The sequence below is a fragment of the Lonchura striata genome, chromosome 2 (genome assembly GCF_050655825.1).
Source record: "Lonchura striata isolate lonStrDom1 chromosome 2, ASM5065582v1, whole genome shotgun sequence".
Taxonomy (NCBI): Eukaryota; Metazoa; Chordata; class Aves; order Passeriformes; family Estrildidae; genus Lonchura; species Lonchura striata.
The window spans coordinates 23,062,604-23,086,837 of record NC_140704.1 but is presented as its reverse complement, the minus strand read 5'-3'; the positions used below and the strand labels follow the sequence as shown (position 1 = coordinate 23,086,837).

Genomic DNA, 24,234 nt, shown 5'->3' with positions numbered 1-24,234 from the left:
CCCTTCCATTGCTGTAGGGTTTACTTTGCAGAGGTTTACAAGAAGAGGCATTATTGGGAAGCTGCATGTGTTAACCCAGTGGCACAGTGTTGCTCCAACACCTTCCCTCTGGTTTTTCTTTTCTTGGGGGAGGGGTGGCTGCTATTCTAGCTAAATGCATCTCTTGCTTTGACATAGCAGCCAGGCTAACTTAGGAAGAAAACCTTGGGGCTAAACAGGCTAGGAGTGCAGCCAAGGGGGTCAGGAGACAGCTTTAAGGATTATACTACATAATTAAAGGCTGACTCTGAACATACTTCCTGGTACCCTGTGTTCAAACATACAAACCTTTTTAGGTAATAATTCTTGGTCCTCATTTGTATTAGAGGGATTTGTAGGTTAAAGTTGCCATACAGGTAATGAGTCAGGATTACAAATTATTCATCTAGACTATAAAAAGGCAACACCTTCCTAAACCTGTCCTAGCCAGTGAGAATGGAGGGTAAAATATAAACAGATGAACATATATATGTGTTTTCTTTGTTTTTGTGCAGTGCCCTCTGGGTGCAGCTGATGTCATTCTGCAGTACCTTTCTAGACTGAAAATGAGGATTCTTCTCCTGAAGTATTCTGAAATCAGAATGGGGCCAGAACATTCTTCTACTGGATAAAACCTGAGGCGCTGAAGACCCACATTCAAGCTTATATTGTGCTAGCTCCAAGGAAGACCCTTTTATCTTCAAATATTTCTAATCAGCTGGAGCCAGGACTATAATCTAGGCCTTCCATTATTCATATTCTAGGCTAGTGCTGCTGCCCTATCAGCCTACACAGTACGACCACTTGCTCTCCAGCCATCCCCCATCCCCCATCAAAATTACTTCCATAGACTCTTGTATTTGCTAAAACAGCATATTCTAACATTTCAGGCTAGTATTCTAACAAAGTCTATGAAAACTGCATTGATTTAGCATTCATTGTCTAAAAATAAGTTCTAGCAAGATGCTGGTACAAAAAAAGCTAGAAGCAATGGAAAGAAGGACAAAATACTGAACACACATATTGATGATATATAGTGTGAACAAGCACTTGATTATCTAATGCTATGATACACAAATAGACAAAGAGTCAAGGCAACATACATTCACTGACTGAAATACATAATCAAGTATGAACAAGGATAAATCACACTTCCACATCAAAGTTGTGAAAAATTTGTATTGTGTGTTTAGCCTGATTTTCTACCAGAATGATCTGTTTTCTATTTCAAGAGAAGTTGTAATAAGCCAGACTTCATCCCATATAAGATGATGTATTTAAATCAGACCTGTTGGGGTTTGGTTGTGGTGTTTGTTTTTGTTTGTTTGTTTGTTTGTTTGTTTGTTTGTTTTGTTGTTGTTGTTGGTTTTGTTTTTGTTTTTTCCAGAATACTGGCTTTTCTGCTACTTTGGTTAAATTCCAGTGTGCTGTAAAGAGGTCCCTTGTCACATATATAACAAAATGGAAAGAGACAGCAAACCATTAACGTACTACTACAGACAGAAATGTGAAGAATCTTGCCCTGTCTAGTCAGCACTACCTTGTAGTTTTGATGAAGCTCATGTTTGACTGAATCAGTGCCTAATCTTTTCAACATATTACTGTCTAGTGTCTGCCTGCTCCCAAGTATTTTTCATTCCTTAAAAATCTCTTGTTTACAACCATTTCCTTGTTTGGTTTTTGGAGAACAAAGAGGAAAAGAAAGGCTTTATTCCTTGGGTTAGGTCTAGATCACATATACAAAGGAGAAGAGAGATTCTGCTACACTTTATTCAATATGATGTTACAAGAAAACAACAGTTACAGCTGACAAACCATTACATCTTTCATAATACAGACAAATTACAAGGTGTAACAAATAATGCGACATTTATTTTACTGTACTGCTTACGATGCTGTTCTTCTGAAGTATATATATATTTAATTACATTAACATTGTTTTCATGTACCAGCCCTCCCTTTTTTTATTTGTTAAAAAAAGAATACCTCTTAGTGCACCATACAAAAATCCGCATAGAAGCTGGCAAGCAGGAATTTTGTATGCAGCACCATGGAAATTCATTTTGGAGGATGGGAATTATTAGTGCATCCTTTACTTTTAGATTTTTTGCTTATGTGAAAAATGCAAGGCAGTAACATACAGTCACTCCACCTAAATGCTGGTAGGGGAGAGTATTGTAATGCTCAGTAATACAACCTACTTCTGTTTGTAGGGGGTATCAGCATTTTAATCCTTAGTCTGTACAGCCTAAACCTTTTATATAACAAAGATTACAAACCCAGTAATATTCACAGATTATTATTTTGTATATTCATCTTTCAGTATATTCATATATTGAGCTTTGATTACACATTTGGTTGTGTGCACTGACACGGGGTGTACATAAACCACCAACCCACAGGGTATATATTTATTTATCTTGCCTTCTCTTCCCAGGAGCCTGAAGTACAGAACCTCTATGCACCAAAGAGAAAGCAAAATCCCCTGTGCCTCTGTCTACTGCAGATTGAATTTTCACTGTTGTACTGACGACTTGTCCTAAGCTATGGTTCTGATTAAAAAAAGTAAGAGTGAGAATTAAAAGGACCCAACTGATGTAGGACCCCATACAGTAATGTAATGTCAGAACTATTGGAGTGTCCTGTCCGGGGTAGTGCCTGCTGGGTGTGGATTTGAGTTGATCTGAACTCAGCATGAAAGAAGACTGAGCAATTTCCAGCTGGTTGATTTATAATTTAGATTCTGTGAACTTGAACTTGTAAGGACTCTCTGTATCATGCAGACCATATCTATCACCATCTTCCCTTCCCCATTCACTTAATATTAGATCCTACTGAGAGTTAGAACATGCCCTCCCACTTTTGTCTGCCTGCAATACCTGCTGGCCTGTTGCTGCTCTCCCATTTTGCAGCAAAGCCACATTCTCTCAAGTATCACCAGGACAGATCTACTGGATCTCAGCCAAGTGGTAGGAAAATGCAACTTAAGCTGCTGCTGGCTACTGACTGAGCAAATTTTACAGTTTCTCCAGGACTGTCACTGAAGCCAACTTTTGACTTCAAGAACGTGACAACATTGACAATGTGAAACATCACATTCCAGGCACCCACATCTGGAAGGCTGGGCTACTTCTTGTGTCTTTTTCTTTGGGGAACTGATTTTAGAAGGATGAGAGAAAAAGATCACTACTGATCTTTGCTGAAGCTGTCTCAAGAGCATTGATAGGGTTTAAACAGTCCATTCTGCAACACTGAGAAGAGCTGTGGTGAAAACAGCTGGAGAGGTGGGCAGCTCTCTGGGGGTCCTTACTGATGGATGTTGAGCTAACCATGTAGGTAAGGGCTCTGATGGAAGGAAGAGTGAAATAAGGCTGTAGTGTCAACTTTTAGTTCCCTGGGCAAAGGAGCTTCTACTATCTCAAAAAAACCCTTGGTATTTCCCGGCAGATTTGATATTACAGAAGATTAATTTGCAGTGCTCATATGAAAAGCGCCATCCTGCTGATGGTTGCCTTTGTGCCAGAAGAACGTCCCCATGGCCCACAGCCTCCACGGGAGAGCAGCAAAACCAAGCCACCACAGGCAGTTGGAGTGCCCGGAAAGTAGGTCACTCCTTAATGATCAGTAGGTGAGATAACTTCATTAGTGCTTAAGATTAAGTTGCTATTTAGAAGCCTAGATATTGATGAACTTTCATTCAGGCAGTTAATTGAGTTTGAAGATTTTTGGATCAACTTTATTTCAGTGGCTGCTTAGAAGTGGGAATGGGATAGAGAGGATAATCTCATGCACACACGTGTGTTCACACACATATGCACGCATACATACCTTAAACAAACACTGTACATTAGTCACTATGGATTGCAATGTGCTAGGCTTGTGGGAATAACTGGGGAATTACTCTATAGTAAATCTTCAGATGGTTAGTTGAGCAGTGTAATTGCTTGCCTTCAAATTTAAGCTGCCAAATAGAAGCATCTATGAAACTACCCTTATATTCCTAATCAAAATCTTTGTTATGTTTTCAAAACTTCTTCAGATTTTGCAGCAAGTTTTTTTTTCTAAAAATAGCTAATTTTAATCATCAAACTGCACACAATTTAAGTAGCAAAGATAATGTATAAAAGACTTTTCTCTTACAAAAAAAAGGAAACATGAAATCCAAACAAACCACATCTAAGGCAGTTTCAGTGTGTGATAAATTCAAAAGTTCAGTGGTCACTTTTCCCCCTATAAACACAGGGGAAGAACTGTAGTAATTTCCATGTATGATTGTGACTGAAAGTGGCTTTCAGATGGCTTTTAGCAGATCCTGAAACAGAGATGTCAGTAGGGAAAATTGTCTTTTAATGGCTGTGCAAATATTGAGAATATTTCCACGGTTCAGTTCTTTGAAAGTGTAGACTCCTGTCCTAGTTCATTAAGAGATCTTTTGTAGCTGCTTGTGCATTCAAGGATTTGCCTTATTTGGTGTCTTTTTCTTATTAAACACTGCTGGAGTTTAATAAGATGGTAGTAGCACAAATCCTTTTCCCTTCCTTTTAAACACTGAAAGCTAACTGAAGCATTACCATACTTCCTTAAAATGTAATTCAATGCATCCAGCAAGCAAAGGATGTCAAAATAATGTGTAGAATAATATTGCCTAGCAAGTGCTTCTGTCCGAGCAGGACTATAACTCAACAGTGATTTTTGCACCATACCCTGCCCTCTCTGAATGCAAAATTGTAAACAGGGCAGCTTTTCCACACCCCTGAACACAATGCTCTCCCCAACCAAAATGTAACAGGGGCTTCCTTTTCTAAAATCACACACACAACTTAGTTTCTTGCAAAGTTTGCATTTGAATGATTTATTCAGAAAAGCTATCTAAAGACTAAGGATGATGTAGTGCTTTCCAATCAGCTCAGAATACCTATGGAAAATAACTCAGGAAGTGCTTTGGTGTGGAACAGCAAAGGTCTGGGATGAGGAGAATTCTCCACCTTGCTTTGTACATGGCAAAATAACACAACTAGATTTAATGGCTCATTTAAAGGAAGTTTTTGTGTACCTCAGTATCTGCCTTGAATTAAACAGAACAGTTTCATCATCTCTGTTTTCAAGAAAATATTCCAAAAAGTAACTAGTGTGAGGAAAGATATAGAGATGTTAGCCAAGACCCATAAAAAAAGAAAGATACATTCTTGAAGAGAATAAAACCATAAGGAACTCACCGAGTATCTGTCAGCTGCATACATCTCATAATTTTTGCTTTGTCCTTCTCACAGGCCGATTTTGAAAACTGGCATGCTACATAGCCTAAGCAGAGTAACCAAATTTAGAGTACTTAAGTAAACATGCAGTTATTGCCATGTTTTCAAATGGATATGAGTGGTCTGAGGGGATAGTGAAAAAAGAAATAACCCAGCAACACTTGAGAAAGAGTGGCAAGTGCTGCAATTGTGGCAAGCTGATCAGACAAGTTGGTCTTGCCCTGGGAAGAAATAGTCTTCCCATTGGTTGCAAACTATGCACAACCCTCAAAGAAAACACACAGTCTTTTATGCCACTGTTGGCTCTTTTTGTACAGTTGTTACTGAAGAAGTGTGAACACCAAATGTGTTGTCTGAAAGTATTTAAGACATTGCTGGTGAAAGCATAAAAATCCTTACAAAGATGCAGCGCTGCAGTGGAAAATCAAACAAAATCAAACACAAAAGACTGAAAGAGTACATGCCATGTATCAGTAAGCAAAAGCTTAATCTTCACATAGTTCTCTGAAATCACAAGGTATCCAAATGCGTGCAAGGTTTTAAAGAAATTGCAGGGAAAAAGAGGGTCTTGCCAGCTTCAGTTTTCTTTTGAATGAAATCCACCACAGAGACAGAAAGGAAACAGGCTGTGGTTCCTTCCTGGTGTTGGCCTCCTCATTAGGTTTTTGTTTCCCTCCTCCAACCTGGTAAATTTAGTCCTGTAAGGAAACAATATAAATTATAATAAGCCTCATGAATTACATTTTTTTTTTTTCACTTGGTAAGAGATAGGTTAGGCCAAAGCCAGTTATGAAGATGCCAGCTTAGAGTAAAGGGCAGACTTCCAAAGCATGTTTAGAACTGGTACCTCAGGAAAATGCACTTAAAACACCAATGTTTTCAGGGTGGTCGCCTAAGTGAAATATATTAATCTATATTCATGTGTCTGTGCCCCGAGAGCTAATCTTTACATGTACCATTAGTACTGACATTCTCCATAGAAATTATAGACAGCCATAATCAGTCATGTCTTCTAAAGGTGGTCACACTCCCTGAATGCAAAGGAAGATTGCTAAAAATGCTGGCAGAGCTTCAGGAGTTTACAAGCTTTTTTTGCCCCTTTCTTTTTTTGCCCCCTTTCTCACTATGATCTCCTCCATAACAATGCTTGTAGCTAGTTTTTTAAAAGGTCTGCTCAGTTTTCCTTCTGGAGAGTTGTTTGGGGCACCCCGAGACAAATCAGAAACATTTCTGCAAATATAACCAAGTTATGAAGCTTCTTGGTGTGCTGTGTCTAAATGCATTTACCTTTATTTCAGTGTATTTCTATTACCAGGCAGATTATTGCAAACTCTCATTTCAAATACAAAAATAAACACTGTCAATGGCTTCACTTATATTGTCTTTCATTCTACTGATAAAGAAGCTCAAAGCAATGGCTGGACTTGCACAAAGGTATCCTGATGTTTTTGAGGTTTTCACAAAACAGAAGGCAGGCTGAGAATGTGGGACAGGAAAACAAAGTATCCAGAAACTGCAAGAGCCGCGTGAAGCCTGAATGAAGGCTAGATGAACTGGATGAACTGAAGCCACTGAAAGGATCTTATAATTAACATACTTAACTCTTAATACATTTCCAAGTAGAATTCTATGTCAAGTAATAAAGAGAGACTTTCTGAGAAATTCTGAAAATATATTTATTAAGTTCTCCAATACTAGAACTACAGACCTGATATATTTTTAAAATGCTGTTGCAGGAAGACAGTCAGATGTGAAGGAATTTCATCCCTTAAAAAAAGAATGCTGAAATATTCATTGAGCATGGAACTGGTTTGTATTAGCATGTCCTAAAACTATTTAAATCAAACTGGATGCAGGTGCCAGTGAATCTAGTCTAGTCCTCAAAAGCAGGAGAAAAACAAGACATCAGTTTTGAACTGCAGTTTCAAGCAAAGCACTTTAACTGTGGCTTTCAACAAAACACACCAATGTCTATGCAATATCTTAACTTCTGTAATTTCCAGGTTTCCTGTCATGATGCTTGAGAGCTCTTCTTCTATTCTTTAAGCACCAGAATACCTGAATTGGATGAATGAAATCCTGTTCTTAAGCATCTTGGGCCCTCTTGGAGCTTTGTCTACCACCTCTAGAGTCCTTCTTGGGCTGTTTCCTAAATGTGTCTATTCTGCATGAAAGTCCCACTTTCCCCAATGTCTAGAAGCTTGGCTGAAATGCCGATAAATCTTGTTTCAATAAATACATTTGAGCTGATGCATTTAGTTTACCTTCAAAAGCTTAAAAAGAAAAGCAGTGTTTGGAACATGCAGAGATTCACAATTGCTCAGTGATGAAACACCAGTGATAATATTCCCCAAATTCCAGATTTCCCTTCATTCATGAGCACTTTTCAGCGGTGTTCTTTTGGGAACTCCTTCTTGGAAAGAAGCAACTAAACTCCCAAAGCTTCTTCCAATTCTGAGGTTGCGTTTGCCCCCCACTGCCACCTACACTCCAGTTGTGGAAAACAGGCTTGCAATTTGGAATCTACATCTGCCCAGATCCAGAATAGCTGGTCTGATTTCAGGCTAAGCTCAAATTACTGGAGTTCCAGAGACTGACATAAGCAGCAGGGACATCTGAGACAGGTAATAAAATTATAAGGGTAGCAAAGTCTCTGGATGCATGTTTTTCCAGTAGTTATCAAATTGCTCAGAGGGTCATTGCTCATTTGAGAATAACTACAATTTCATTACAGAGAACTTTTCCTTTCTAGCACTGGGCCTCAGGACAGTATGTAAATGAGGTAAGTATCACACTTCTCCTAGGATAATGCTACAATTTCCCACTAAAACCACTACATTGTCTGGTTTCAGGTTTGGTTTTGTAGGCAAAGCTGATGACATTCTCCAGGCCAGGGCCTGAGCTTGTGGAATGGGGAATACCTTCATTAGAAGCTTAGCACTTCCAGAATCAAGCCCTAGAATATTATGAGATTCTTTAGAAATTAATAAACTGAGAGCTGCTACCATATAACACATGGGGAAAAAAAAAAAATCTTTGCACACTGGACTACTGCCAGCACCAATGCACACTGCAGGCAGAACACTGCAGTATTCTACTAAGAAAGGGTAGCAGGAGCTACAGGTTTCCTGCCCTGGCTCAGTATAAAGCAGATCACAGTTTTAAGATCACAACTTTACCAGCTCCAGCTTTGCTGGATCCTGCCATGCCAGGGCTGTAACTGGTTTCTTGTGAAGCTTAGCAACTGTGTATGGTGGGCAACACCACCCTCCACCTTCTGCACAGGCTCCACATTTAGATTAGATTACTGGAAAAGAACATTATTTGATGCCACATTTCACTAATGGTTCTGGCTGGGGAAAGCTAGAAGACACAGTACAGCTGGAAGCAGGGAACAGTATGATAGTCTCAGTCTGTCTGCAGTGTTGAAATGTGCAACACGCCTGCTTTGGGAAGCCAGCCTGCATGACCCACTGCTCACACCAGTGCCAGAATGAGCAGGATGTTCTGAGGCTGAACCCCCAGCTCTGCCTGCCGAGGTGTTTCTCCTGAGTATGAAATCCTTACATGACACAAAAAGTGTGGTGGTTAGGTATAGATAATGTTTGCATCTGAATCCCTAATTCTCGGAATGTGTATTGTCAATTCAAAAGTGGAGTCAATGGGTGAAGTCCCTTCCCCTGCCTCAGAAAGCTGTCATGGACTGCCAGCTTTCTCATGTGCTGAACACAGATTTGCCACTTGTCAGAGGAGTGCTGTAATCACTGTGCACTTACACTTCACATTTAATTTTGTTTAAAATGAGACATCAAACAGACAACTCTCCTAAACTGGAGAAAGAGGGGAGCATCTCTTTATCCACAGCAGAAAATCTACAATAAAAAACACAGAAAATTTTAGACTGCTGTGAACCAATCTTTTTATTAAAAAAACATTTTTTCTTCAGAGTGACTCTTGAAATGAAACATCAGTTGTTCACACAACAAAGACCCACGGCAGGGCCCTCTACACAGTGTTGCCATTCAGTTCCCAGATGGCTTTGTATTCCATGTTTGCATTTTTAAAGTTGTATTTTAGAAATATTCTTGCTTAGAATTTATACATTTCCCTCGTCATACAAATCAAAGTTTTGCCTGGTGACTTGGCAAATTATGTTTATGGCCTCTGGTCACAGCTTTGCTTATAAAATTGTAAATTGTTAAATGGAACATTTACACTTGTGATTTCCCAAGAGCAAATAGGGTTCTTTCATATCTCCTTAAAAATCAAACCAAAACAACAAACCCCAAACAAACAAGAAACAACAAACCCCAAAACATTCAAGACTGCCTTAAAAATGAACTTTTTTCACTATAGATCCTGGTACTTCTGGTTTTTATGACATCTCTACTAAGCCTTATAGCTTTCTACAAGTAAGTTAATGATGTACTTGAAATATTAAGTGATCTACATGAAGTGACTCATTTCTATCTTTGTTACCTAGAGGAAACTTCTGCTGCATACATTCTATTTGTCCAGACCCCTAACAAGACAGAGTGTTAATCCACCTTAAAAACAGCAGAGGCCAACTTCAGAATGCAGTAGCTGTTGATGTAACAGTGGTTCTCTACCAAAGCCTATAATTTAAACATTAATCATACTCTCAAGACATGAGGCAGAGGAAGATGATTAAATCCCAAATATTTTTATTTATTTTAATTAGTGAAAGAATGTCCTGTCCTGTAAAAATACCAGTTCAATACATGTTCCTTTTGGCAGCATCAGCATCCTTGTCTACATACTTTTTAATTTCTGTATAAATTATCACATCGGGTGGAGCTGTGCTCCTGCAGTCTTTAGCATGCAAAGCACACTCAAGAGTGCAGGTCTATTTATGTGGCAGCTGATGCAGCAGTATTGTAAGAGTATTCCAGTTTTAAAATAAAAATGTGAGCTGACAACTGGAGATACTGTATTCTTTATGAGCTAAAACATGGAGCTATTTAAGATCATCAACAATAATACTCTTTCTGCTTCTCCCTCCACCACACATGCAGACACCATAGATACTGTTCATCCTTTCTGAAAAAAAAAAGTACAGTATTAACAGGTGATTTTCCCCAAACCTTTTATTCCTACTTTTGTTAGAGAAATAATTTTAAAAACCCAACCAAACATTAGCAATACTATTTGCACTCAGATAAGATCTACGTGCAACTTGTTGCTATAAATATTAATTAATTGGATCACCAATACCCATAATGCAACTTTATTTTGACCTACATGCCCTATGAACTAGATATTTTTTGGATTCAATTTCCTTAAAACCAACTGTCAGCATCATGTGATGGAAGAGATGAAAAATGAAAATGAGCATTCCTGCTGTGCAGGTGAGTGACCTGTGGGAGACAGCTCTGCCTGCTAGGATTTTTACACGTACCATCAGACACAGACCAATTGATTAGATCATCTTATACCTGCCACCAACTAGGCTCAAGAGACTAATTAGAGAGAGTACTGCCTGCGAAGGCACCCCATTGACACCTAATTTGCTCAGCCAAAGCCTTTGGGGAGAATGTATTATCTCTGCAGCTGCACTTCATGCATTTCTGATTTGAGGTATAAGCAAGGAGTACTTCTTCACTCTTTTGAGCCAACTGAGTATATAAGCCCTTAAGTGCTAAATACAAGCAGACAAATTAAATCTGGCCAGCTGCCATAAATCCTTTTTCCCCCTTCAAATATATATACACATATACATGTTTTAATTTTTATCTATGTCTATGATATATGTGCACAAATGCAAACATAGAAAAAAGATGTACGAGTCTGAATGTGTATAGGAAGGATGGGTATATAAAGGCATCTCTATAAATATATGCTTTAAAATATATAATTGTCACACTGTATGCTGTGCCTTCCTTCACAGGGAAGTTTTACTTCTGTGAAATTTAAAAGAAATGCATTTGTTCTTATATATGAAATATATATGATCTGCAGTGTTGTTAGCTCAGGCTCAGAATTACCCCATGGACAAGGCTCAGGAGATTGATGCCTATAAAGTTGCTTTGCGTATCTTTAGAGGTGCTAGTTCAAAGATTATTTCACTATACAGTCTATCTTTGTTGGAGGCTTTTCTTCGATGGACTATACCTTGTTTGTGGTTTCATGAGGAATACTATTCACTAAGGCTAAATATAAGGTTTCTTAAATTGCTTTCTGCTGGGCTTTAGTTTTATCTAGTTACCTATGCCCCAAAATACACAGACTTACAGCTGCTATTAAAAATTTATTCAGAAAAAAAAAAAAAAAAGAAGAAGGAAAAAGAGACACACTAGAAAAACTAGGATTTTTTGACAAACTGAGAAGGGTTTGAAGAAAATAATTTCAACTGTAGGCTGGTTAGTGATTCCTGAACTCAGAAGCCTTGTAACACACAGGAACATAGTGAATTTGCATCACTCCTGAAATAGCACTGAAACCAAATATTTTCTTTCCTATCATTTGTCTACAAAGCAACTTTCAGGAGCTGAATAAGGCTGAAATATTGCGGTTTAATTTTTATTTTAATTAAGGCTGAAATATTGCAGTTTCTGTCAAAGCCCATGTTTACAAGGTCCCTTTATAGTGTCAACTCAGGATCCTACACACCTGTAACTAAAGATGGAAAGAAGCCATAGCAAAATATGCACATGTTACGTGTGTAGCCAAAATATCAGGTGTAAGCTGCTTTGCAAAACACACTATAAACGTGACTTCCAGTCTCGTTTCTAGGATGGGGCAAAACTCTATACAGAGGGAATAACCTCACCTTTCTCCCCTCACACAGGCCACATCTTTACCAATTCACTTAATGTTTCTTTAGCTATTTAATATCATTTAATGTTTAAATGACACCTCTAGATTATCTTGGCCATTGTTAGCTACTACTCTTTCACAGATGAAGCACTGTACAGGATACTTACACATTGTAATTATAAGTGCTATGAGTACTTAGCAGTAAACCATATTTGACAAATAAGTAGCACAGGATTAACTGGTTAATTTTTTCTGTTTTCTTCTCTTGTGTTTTAGTTACTGCACTGGTATTCTTATACACAAGGGATTTCCCAGGCTCTATCTAAAGTGATGAAAATTGTTATATATTCTTCACAGTTCTAACATATAAATCATAATACAGATCCTTATGGATATATTGCTGTGTTACAAATTCCTCTTGCCACAGAGAATTTTTCACAAATTGACTTTGCCTCTAAGCAGAGCCCTGCAACTCTAAATAGATTTGTGTGTGGGAGTTGACTGCAGTTTTAGGGTGGGTGCAAAGAGATGACCCTAAAAGAAGTGAGTGCAAGCCAAGGACTGTCAGCTAGTAAGAAAATAAAAAAACAGAACAGGAACACAAGTATAAACTAAATTATTTTATGAGCATGCTTTCTATAAGTAACATAACCTTTGAAAGGTGAGATGTCTGTGGCACTGTGGATATGGGGCTGGAAAACAGAAACCAAGATTTTGGCTTTGCTGCTAAATGTGACTGTAGGCAAGTCATTACATCCCACTGCAATGTGTTTTGTAATGAGGGCCCTGGTTTATGTCCCAGCCTCTGGGTTTAGAATGTCTCCAAAATTAGCACCCAGTTTTAGCTGGAGCCACCAATAGTTCAAATTATGTAAATACAGTTAAATGTATAAAAAATGCAATATTAGAACAGTTGCAACATTGGTAGTACTTGAAGTCTTGACTTGAACTGTACCTTTACTTGTACCTTTATGCACAGTACAAGTTCAAAATTAAAGTCCTGCATCACCTAACTTGGTGAATGTGCCCTCAGTAGTCCAGTGTGGGAGGTTGATTCTGAAAAGCCAAGACTTACCCTTAAATTACACACCAGCTGCTAAGTAGCATATATACATATCAATAATTGCAAACCAACCATGCATACTTTGCACACAGGTACATTATAATGAATTCCTTCATAGTGTGTCTTGTGAGGACAAAAAAAGGAATAAAAGCCTGATCTTTACTGTAATATATTTTATTCACAGTATTAATTTCTAATGTTATTTGATCATGTGGTTGGTTTCACAGTTGATCTGTAGGTATACTTTTAACTTTTGAGTGGCTGTGGTAACTTCCAAAATAGTTTTCTACAAGTCTTTCAGCAAAATTTTTTCCTGCCCTAGCTGCCCACAGCAGAAGCTTTTTCTTTGAGTTGAGAACAAAGTCCACAAAGCCCTTCACAATTACCATTTGAATAAGGCTTCACATGAAAAATGGCCAGGACTGAATCTACTACATGTCTTCTAGTTTTTGAGAATAAAGCACAGCCCTCTGTGAGTGAGCTCTGGGAAAACTAGTACTTCAGATGGAGATACTACAAAAATAGAAATGTTACTGAGCTTAATATAGTTTGCATGCAAAGCCATGAAACCCTTATTAAAAACAAAAACATAAATTGAGGATTTTGGTACACATCAAGAACAGAAAAATATTAGTCCTAGTTGTTTGCAAGAATATACTTCTCAAACCTGACAAACATCCAAATCCCTACAACTTCTAACCTTTTTCTATCTGATTAATGTGATATGTCTAAATTCCTATGCTTCTCACCCTGATAACTTGTAAAAAATCCTGCCAAAGAGGAATTGACTGAACATGAATTGGAGAGATGCTGTCTCCCTGGATCTATAATGAGAGAACCTAAACCTACAATTTTTGCCAGTGTTTGACACAATGAGATCCTTAGCTCAGTGGTAGCACCAGCCCTCATCTCTGAAACAGATAAGTAAGTGCTATGCCTGAACAAAATTTGTAGATACCTTAATTAAAATATCTGAAAGCAAAAAAAAAAAACAAAAAAAACCCAAACAAAACCAAACCAAACAAAACAAAACAACAACAACAAAAAAAAAAAAAAAAAAAAAAAACAAACAAAAAAAACCCAAAAAACAACAACAACAACAAAAAAACAACCCCAAAAACAAAAACAAGCCTATCTGTAACAGTTGTATATAACAGAACTCAGAAAGGCATTAATGCCCTGGGTAAACAGGTTTGTTACTGGTTTGAACCTGTCTCTGGAGAAAAGGAGCTCCGGAAGGGCTGCTGAGAGATCTGCTCATTGTTAAACTCTCTTGCAGAGCTAAACAGTCAAGGGATGGCAGATTCAATTACAAGCAGCTGGGTGTGAGTGAGTTTAGCTGTGGTACCATGTTTAGCTACCATGTCTCCCCTTTGTGCCAGAGCTAGCATAAGAAATTCCCACTGCTGCAAACCTAATTCCTCGTTCCTCCCCTGCCACTTGTGCCCCCATCACTCGTATTGTAAAATTTTCTGTGCAACTCTCTGTACACTGTATCACTAAAGTATCAGAAGTGACATTTTTATGTAGAACTTTTTAATGCTGTGATCCAGTTGACACCAAACTTCCAACTAGCTTCATCACAGCTAATGGAATTAACACTGGTGACAGAGCAAGAAGGAACTGCCTGGATAGAGCTAGACAGAAACTTATCACACTCATCTTGTTTGCAAAGACAAAATGATGGAATAACATCCTTATTTTTAATCAGCAGCATTCCCCAGTGCATTACAAAGAACAAGGCTTCATTCTAAAATCTGAAGCCACCTCCCAACTCGCAAATGGCCAATTATTTTCAGGTATCTGGAAGCACTGTGAAATCTGCCTTAGCCAGCCACTTAGAGGAGCAGACAGAAGTTGTCACATAATGACCTACTAATTAAAAAGGAAGAAAACCATACTCAAAAGATCTGGGAATACCCATAAGATGACCTAATAAGGATAATCTCCGGTACATGTTTCAAGGGAGCAGCAAACAAGAGATGGCTGAGAGCCCATGCCTCTGACTGGAAGTTCTTTGAATTTTTTTGGTTGTTTTTATTATGTTGGCCTGCCAACATATCAAGGGGATGTTTAATAGTTTGTGAAGCTTCAAGTCATATTTAACCAGAATTCAGAGAATTCAGACAGAATAGAAAAGCATGTTATTCTTTATAGGTCACTATGTAGCTTTGAATGGAGAATATAACCCTAGAGTTCAAGGACAGCAGATCAACTGTGCCCTCCAAATACCACAAATGAAAACTTACTGACTGCCAGTATCAGGAGTGATGGTAGCTGCTATTAACAGTGCTATTTATCAGCTCAAACCTAAGCACATTTGTTTATTTATTCATATTATCTGCAACACAACAGCTGACCAACTCAAAACCAAAATTAGATGATGTGTTTGACCATCTCCTTCCACTCCTGCCCATCTAACATAATATCTTCAGAGAACTTAATCAGAAATGTATTCTTGCTTTTCTGTGTCATGGCTTTTATCCCCAAAATGAAGTCTGCTGGACAAAATGACATATGAAAGACTAAATACTTGCCAGATGAATCATTAGCATTTACCTCCTCCCAAAAACTAAACCCTGCTTCATTGAAAAAAATAAAGTATCTGCGGGTACTTCAAAATAGGGCATTTTGTATACATGTGATTGTTAATATTGTTAGTCAAGTTGCTTCTTGAAAGCTAAGTAGTCTTGGAACAAATTTAATGCTGCTGGTTTAATCAGTGCGGAGTAGCAATGGGATAGTCTAAAGATGGGTGTGGACCATTTTGCTCTGACAAAGATTCCTTGGAATTTAAAAATGCCTCTGCAAGGGATCACAACACTATAAACTACCTCAGACCCCACAGATAAATGCTAAGCATTAAGAAAACAATGTGTAAATGCTTATCACTACCACAGTCATTCTAGTAGCCTGCAAGTACCTACAGGCAGCTTGGAATTAAGTTACATCTTTTTTTTTTTTTTCCTTTGAGAAGACAGGGTGAGTGTTCAGGTGCTGAAGGAAGTAAAAAAGAGGGATGGGTAAACAAAAGGAAAAAAAATTCCATTTATCACCTGCATTTTTATGTCCATTTGTGTTCTTCCTTAGAAAGTACTTTTCAAACCAGCAAGGAATTTTTAATCTGGAATGTGGAGTTATGAATGCTTTTGTTTTTAGTTGACAGAACACATATTATTACAGCTGCATTTGGGATAGTAAAGATCCTTCTAGCTAAACACCATCTGGTTATGCATTATGTTTGCTGCTGTGACTTTTGAGAGCCTGAGCATCATGGCAAAATAGTCACGTCAATTAAAATACATTTTTTAGGACACTGCAACGCTTAAGCACATATAAATTAGATAGAGAGCAGACCTCACACACTGAAGCAGAAGGATCTTTCCCATTATTATAGTACATTATATTAATGGCAAGTTTAAATAATAGATGTATTTGAACTTTGGAATACATTTCCAAATATGATTATGTCCTAAGATCTTAATTTATGTGCCCACCCATACCATGAGTGCCACACAATGGTATTTATTGACAGAGATATCAGGAAGTCTTTGCAGTTGACATTTTCAAGCCTCAGTTGTTTCCCAGCCTAAGAGTTCTTAAGACTGGAATGGAACAGCGAAGAAAAAAAAAAATCCCAGTTTAGGAAATGCAATGGTGTCTTTATGAGATATTGCTTGTCTTCATGCTCATTCCCTAGAGGGTGTGCTGATGCTTGCTGAATATTGCTATGCAGTCCTTTCACCTATACAGCTCCGACTTGGGATTTTTGCTGAAAATCTGTGACATTAGAAATAGTTACTGGCAGCTTCAGACCAGCTGCTTTCTTCCCTGCCAGTTCCATTTTTACATACAAAACCATATGGAGCACTGAAACAGAAATATTTCCCTAGTGCAGTCTCTGTGGCATTAAATGGAAAAAATGTTCCAGAATAAGAACCTCTACAGAGCAGCACTACAGCAGTGAGGATATTCTATCTAGTACATAAGGAGATCACAAAGCAGCTCAGTGATTTTATTTCTCAGAGTTCCCACTCTGGTTGGGGTAAGAATCTTTTCCACATGTATGACTAGGATGTTCAGATATTATGCGTGGTTTGGGAAATCCAGCATGAGGTTCCTCTGACAGACACAACTTTTAGAAACCAAGCAGGATCTACGTTCTTTGAAAACCAGACCTCCTTCAGATATTACAGAGGCTTCCCCCTTCCTTTTTGTTTTTTAAAAGATTTAAAAATGTTTTTAATAACCAGTTTCACACACTAGAGAGGCTTGTGGCAGAAATAGTCAATGTCAAATCGGGTGCAACACACTGTGCATTTTTTGGTATGCAAAGACAGGGATCATGGTAAGATGGAATACTAAAGGTTTTTATTTCCACAGTGCTATAAGCATTGGTTTTCTTGTAACTGCAAGAAATACTTAATCTTTTTTTGAAGCTCCATTATAAAAGTAAGATTTTATATAGCTCATTTAAATAGTTTAAATGACACAAGGTTAAGAACAGGAAAGCCTTTCACCAAAGGTGGTTAGTCCTTTTCAAAGATTTCATATTATTTGAAGCTTACTTTCACTGCATTCTTTTACCTTGGCTGCTTCCCAAGTGGGTATAAGTTAATTAATTAAATAGAATTTTGACCCTTTAACCTTCCCTATAAACTGCATCTTTACCTAACTCCATTTAAATAAATCAGATAAAAAAACAATCGTAGCAGAATATATATTTTTACAGCTGTGGAAAAAACAAACATGTCTATTAAGCTTATTTGTAAGTACTTAGTAGTCAAAGCAACAGCCAAGACTCATGGATGATTTTAATTAAAATAAATCTGGGTGGGCACATAAATTCATTTACGATTGTTTTTTCAAACTGAAACTTCTCTAGCATTACTGAACAGCACAGCACTACAGTAAGTTCTCGTTTGCTTGTGACAATTGAAGCTCAGTCTACCTGATTAGCTTATATTCTATTTGAGCAATGTAAAGTGTAAATTCTATCTACAAAAGATATCAAAGATATGAGGCTGAATATTGTTACAGGAAAGAAGAGAAAGAAAGAGCAGAACAGATGGACAGATAACAATAATACAATGATATCCAGCACCTCTGTAACTGACATGCTCTGGGTTTAAATATCAAAAGGAGGTGAAATAGATGCACCGGAACACTGAACCGCTCTCTACAAATAGATAGTGTGGTTTTCTGTATCTCATTAGCCCTGTTCACCTTAAAGTACAGGCTTCTGATTATTAGAGCCTTCCAAAAAGCCTTTTAAGTTAATCCAGAAACAAAATACAGTTTAGGTATGAAAAATGATAGCAGTTATATATGGAGAAATGAGTAACTAGCTCATCTATAAAGAACGAACAAAGAACTAAGCTGCCGCTTTGTGCCTAAGTGATGTGCTCAGGTCTCTGCATAGGCAGTAACAAAGGCGCTGCTACTGGATTGATCACATCGCTCACCCCCAGTAGGGACTTCTAAAATTGAGTTCATCACAGAAATCAATCTTTAGTCAAGGATTTTTAGTTTGATATATTAATAGCAATACCATCTAACCACCTCACCGCTTCATTATGCTCATATTTTGCAGCCATTGGGTGATAAATACACACCTTTTCAAAGGTGCTACTTTTTGATCATTAATTGGGACATATTTGCCCCTTTCCTGACACTTCTTTCAACCCATCCTTGCTGAATAAACAGCAGGAAGATGGCAACAACAATAATATCATGCATAAGAAGCCCCTACTGCAGCATGAGCAGAGAGAGGTACAAGTGGGGAGGCAGACCTGTGCACCAGCTCATATCTTCCAAGGTGCCACTCATCTCCTCATTCAAGTGCTTCAGGGCTCGTAATGGCATCATGCATCACGTTTTGTCCACCTTTGTCAAACTATTTTAGACCAGGACTGTTACTATGCACAGACTGTGATAACAGAGATTAACAGGAATAAGGTTTTCTGTTTCTCACATTGCACAGAAGAGGATCATATACTCCTAACAGCAAGATTTCTCTGCAATATTTCTTCACTATCCCCAAAACAATGCCATCTAAAGTAATATGTAGCAGTAGAGAGTGACCAAAGGAAAAAAAAAATCAAAAAAAGCATAGGAAATTCTGGAAATTATAATAAATAGTTTAAAGGCATGTCAACAGCCTAAAACTCTCCCTCCTCAAACATTTTTATCCTATCAAGTAGTAACCAACCATAATGGTACTGTAAACGCAGAGAGATACTTTCTTTGTGCTTTCAGAAAGGGCTTTGCATAGAATTATTTTAATTATTTTCCTTCTATAGTAAGTAGAGGATGAAAAAGATTTCTGAAATAAGAAATGTTATTGTTAACTCACTAATCACAGCTGAGGGACTTAGGGGCAGTCTGGTTCCTGAAATATCTTTGAGCTTATTTTACAGAACTGACTTAGTTGGTGGTATCCCTGTCACATGGATTTCAATGCAAGGCACCAAAACTTCCTTTATGCATAACTACAACAGACAACACTGGACACTGAAACCATATTCTGGGAAATTCTAGATCACTAATACTTGAAACAGGGAATTTTTATGAATTTAAAGAAGATAATTTTTCATTTGTAAATGTCTATTTATGAGGTGATTGAGTTTTGAGTCAATGTGTAAATTACACGCAATGTTATTTATTTTTCAAACATAAAATATATATTCCTGCTGTTTTGAGAAACAACTGACCCTTAAAAGTCAAACTAAGGGCTTGATTCCTCTCCTTTGATTCTGTGGGTGCCACAAATGAGAGGGTTATGAGCTTCCCTATTTTGCTTCTTGACATTGGACATGCTTATGGCTTGGGACCAACGGAGTAGCTGGGGGCATCCTGAGAATCAATACATAGGAAGGGCTGCTAAGGGGACCTTGGAGAAATGCTGAGATGATGGCCAAGGAGGCCCCTGTGGCAGAGCGGACAGGAGGGGAGCCTGCAGCCAAAGCCAGGCAGTCACACAGCTACAAACTATGGGGTTTCACAGCAGAAGCTGCTATAATATGGAAATAGATTCTTGCTTTCTAGGCCCATATGTCATCACACCAAGCTAAGCTGAAGCTGCCAACTAAAATGGGCAATTTCACATGAACTTGGCGGGGTGACTGCCAACACAGAGCTTGTTTTCCACTGGTGCCACCCACTCTGCTAATCCAATTCTGTCTCCTGACTTGCTTTTAAATAATAATGAACAGCAGATGGGAGGGGAAAATGTTGCTGACTGTTAAGCCAGCATGTGAGTGAGGCTCTTTGCTTTTCACATATCTTGTGCAAACTAGCTCTAAATGCAATGTCAAGTGATTAATAGTGGTTAAACGAGAAAGCCAGGATTTGCCATGTTCTCAGTCATTTAATCTTTGACCAGGATAGGCAGGCAAACAAAACAGTCAGAAGAATAACATATTCAAAGAGAAATAACCAACTTCCATAACATTTAACTTTGATAAAGATAGGGATGTACTCTTCTTCCCATCCTTGTAAATATAATTTTGGTGTGTTTTTTTTTGGGTGGTGGCATAATAAGGGATTGCTAAGCACCAGAGCAATATTAAAAATACCTTTTGAGTTAAACGCAGAGTAATCAGGACAGACATTATTGAGCTTAACCCCATGGCTGACTCCTTTTTGATAAGGAGAGGAAACAAGCTGAAGCACCAGGTAGGGAATAGGGATGTGACTGTCAGGAAAAAGGGCAGAGGGAGGCACGGAGAGGCAGCGGGCAGGCAGCAGAGAGCAAACAGCCAGGAGGCTGCCTGTCTCTTCAGCAGCAGCAGGAGGACCTATTGTTCCTGGGTCACACAACATTATCTCCTGCCCAACAAACAGCAGGTAAGCTTGTTTGCACAATGCACTGTGTTTTCTCTTGTGTCAGCCTGACACAGAGGATAATCACCTCCTACTGCTCTTACTGACCTCACACTGAGGGTTGAAAGGTAGGAATCCCACTGGCAACACATCTCGATGAAGGTGAAAGAAGGTATCAGTGTGATTCTGTACATCAAAACCTCTTCCACTGTTTCAGTTTCTGAAAATTCAGGAATTTAAAACTCTAGAAAGGAGTTTAAATGCTTGTGCAATATATCTAATCCCTTGTACACCTGCAGTAGTGTTTAACATGTGGTCATTTTCTTGACCCCAAAGAAACCTTTGCCACATTTGCTGCTCAGACTATATGCTGCTTTTGTAAGACAAAGGGTTTTATTGAAAATAAGACCCTTGATTCCTTTATTGTGGAAGATGGAAGGTCTCAAGTAAGTTGAATAGACAGACAAGAAAATAATAACTAAGTTTCAGTAGCCAAATGCTTGGAAAGTTGCATTTGAGTCCTGCTTCTGCCATAGTTACATGGTGCTAGAAAACTATTATCAGACCTCCTACAATACTAGAACTAACCTATTTTTTCTTTTTTTTACCGAAATTCACTTGGCAGCTCTGATTTTCTTTGTAATCCAAGATGGATCCTGGCTGGGGCTGCAGATATGCTGAGCATTCACTGCTCCAACTGAGGTCAATGCAGAATGAAATCCAATCTGAATATATTGAGCACTAAAGGCTGCAGGGAGCTCTGAAAAATCAGGCAAGAATAATTGATTCATTTTTAACAATTGCCATTTTAATATGTGTGCTTCAGCTCCTAGTGCATAAAATGGACACCTTCATACCATGTCAGCTCATGGGTATACTGTGAAAGTGGCTTCACGATGCTGGTAAAGAACTAAGAGAGAATGCACATCATGAAAAGCCACCATGGAAACTAATGATTTCATATCTGGTTCAGATTATGGATTCTGTAGCCATAATGCATAGAATGAAACACTGAATGATGAAGATGAAAGGAAACATTAGCTATCCATCTGTGTTCACAATCCATTATCCTACAGAAAAGTGATTTGAGGGCCCAAATAAATAAGAGTATATGATTCTGAAAAATGAAAAATGTACATGAGTGCATAAACCACAGGTGGATGAAATTAAACTTGAAACCTTAATTTTTGTATTTCCTAAGTACTGTTTGAATTTAGCACTTTAATAAATTTTATGAAGCAAACTTTAGAAAAAGACAATGTTGCTACGAACTAATGGTACATCTTCCTAGTTAGTCACATACAGGATGGAAAGACTCCTAATAAGAAACATAAGCTTGTCTCAAACTTGCTATCAGTTTCTTTGCCTTTCAACTGAAATATTTTGTCTGGTTTTATGTTGCAAGACCACAGTAACGTAATTTGAGACAGCAACCTTTGATAATACAGGTTAAAAGATATTTCATTGTGTAAATGTTACAATCTCTGCTTTTCCATCTAATGTAGGGAGTTTAGCATATGCTTCTAAAAACTGAAAGAATTTCATACAGGCATCTGAACTGGCCTGTTCTTTGTACTAATTAAATTAGTTTCCTGTTGAGTAAGTAAAGCCCTGGCAGCCAGGAACAGTTGGGGAGACAGCTCAGAGTCTTAAGCACTGAACCATGAACTTTTCTGTTTACTACAACATTAAACAAGCAGACACTCTTGCTGACATTATGGGGAATGAAAGAGCATTCTGTTAAGATTGTTGTTTCATTACTGTTCATGAACTACTGATCTTCGTAAAGTGACATTTTTAAAGATACAACAGGTATTTCATTTGACACAGTGAACTAAATAAACTCATTATTTGTTTTAAAAATACTTATGTCAAAGTTAAAGCTGAATTTGAACTTCAAATTGAAGGGGTCAAAACTCAGAAGGGAGAAATAAGTCAAAGTGCCACCCAATAACCCGGCTGTGTCTCTGGTTCTGCACCTCCACACTAATGATCTCAAAGATGAAAACTTTATATGACACAGATCTTCAGCCCAAGCACCTCACAAGGGACATTGACACTTGAAGGAGTAGGGCAAGAGACATCATGTCTCTGATCTGCAACACTAGTGGCTTTCAGCAACTGCTGGAGAGTTTGCCATTTGTTTAAATAAAACATAATGACAAAGAAGCACAAGCAGTATGTGAATAGAAGATCTAAGTAGCTGTTATTACTTCTGTTCAATTTTTCCTTGTAATGTAAGACCTTAAAATATTATAAATTGTTTATATTAAAATATACATGCTTACCACAGTACATATACACTGAGCCTTTGTGTGCATGTATTTAGCTCAAAGCTAATCTCTGAATAAAAGCCTTTTCTGAAAATAGAGATTTATAAAAAGAAATACTGATAAACTTTCAACTATAGGGACTCTAGTGGTCACTGCATAAACAGCATTGCAACACAAAACCTGTGTGATTTTGCGGATCACTCCATAAATCTTCCTTTGTCCCATGAGTTTAAGTTTTCAGCCAAGAAAAACAACATTCTTCATAAAATTAATGAAAACAAGCTGCTCTTTGCCTACAGAAAAAGATTCTTTTTAATTACATTTTTTGGTTTGAATCATATATCCTGTAGTTTGATTAAATTCCCTTAGAAGTCAACTAAAAATTAGAGCTTTGCAGCGTGAACCTCAAACGTGGTGTTTACTTGGAGAATATAAACCCACTGTGCCTTTGGAAGGTGATATTTAAAGTAAGAGTAAGAGCAATATGCAAGACAGTTTTTATTATTTTCATTATGTCACTGCATAAATTTATTTTCAGGGCTTAGAGTTTGCAGAGAAATATGATCTGGCCAATGTATTTATTAGAAATAAATGGTCTGTGTAAATGAATGTAGATAAAGCAAGAATACTGGAATTCTGGTTAATCCCTTGAGGCAGTAAATCAGGATTTCTAAAGCACTTAATGCAAAATATCTGCATCAAGGGGTTAAATATATAAAATATGAAAAGTCAAAGAAAGAACTATATTAAAAGGTTACATGGAGACAGTGTTGAAAAAACTGGAGCCTGCTGCTAAATAGATATCCAACAGGCATTTATTTAGGTTCACTGGCTGCAGAAGCCGCTGGCATACTCTAAATGAACTCATACAACAAACAAAAATCAAATTCTAGTGTCAGTCTTTGATCCTTTTGTAGTACCAAAGCAGAAAATTTCATAGAGAACCAAGCTATGTGGACATGATTACGCTAATGCAACTAATTGCCCTAACTGAAAAATAAAAATGCCAGTTCTCTATATCCTT

General features: G+C 37.8%; 1 protein-coding gene across 6 annotated transcripts in view; it reads right to left on the bottom strand.

Annotated features, from left to right (window-relative positions):
• Positions 1-1,768: 1,768 nt before the first annotated feature.
• CDK14 (cyclin dependent kinase 14) overlaps positions 1,769-24,234 on the bottom strand; it is a 314,718-nt gene continuing 292,252 nt past the window's right edge. For all 6 annotated transcript variants that reach the window (XM_085573088.1, XM_085573092.1, XM_085573090.1 and 3 more), the window contains one exon: positions 1,769-5,971. The gene's annotated coding sequence lies outside the window, so the exon portion shown is untranslated. The remainder of the gene's footprint in view (positions 5,972-24,234) is intronic.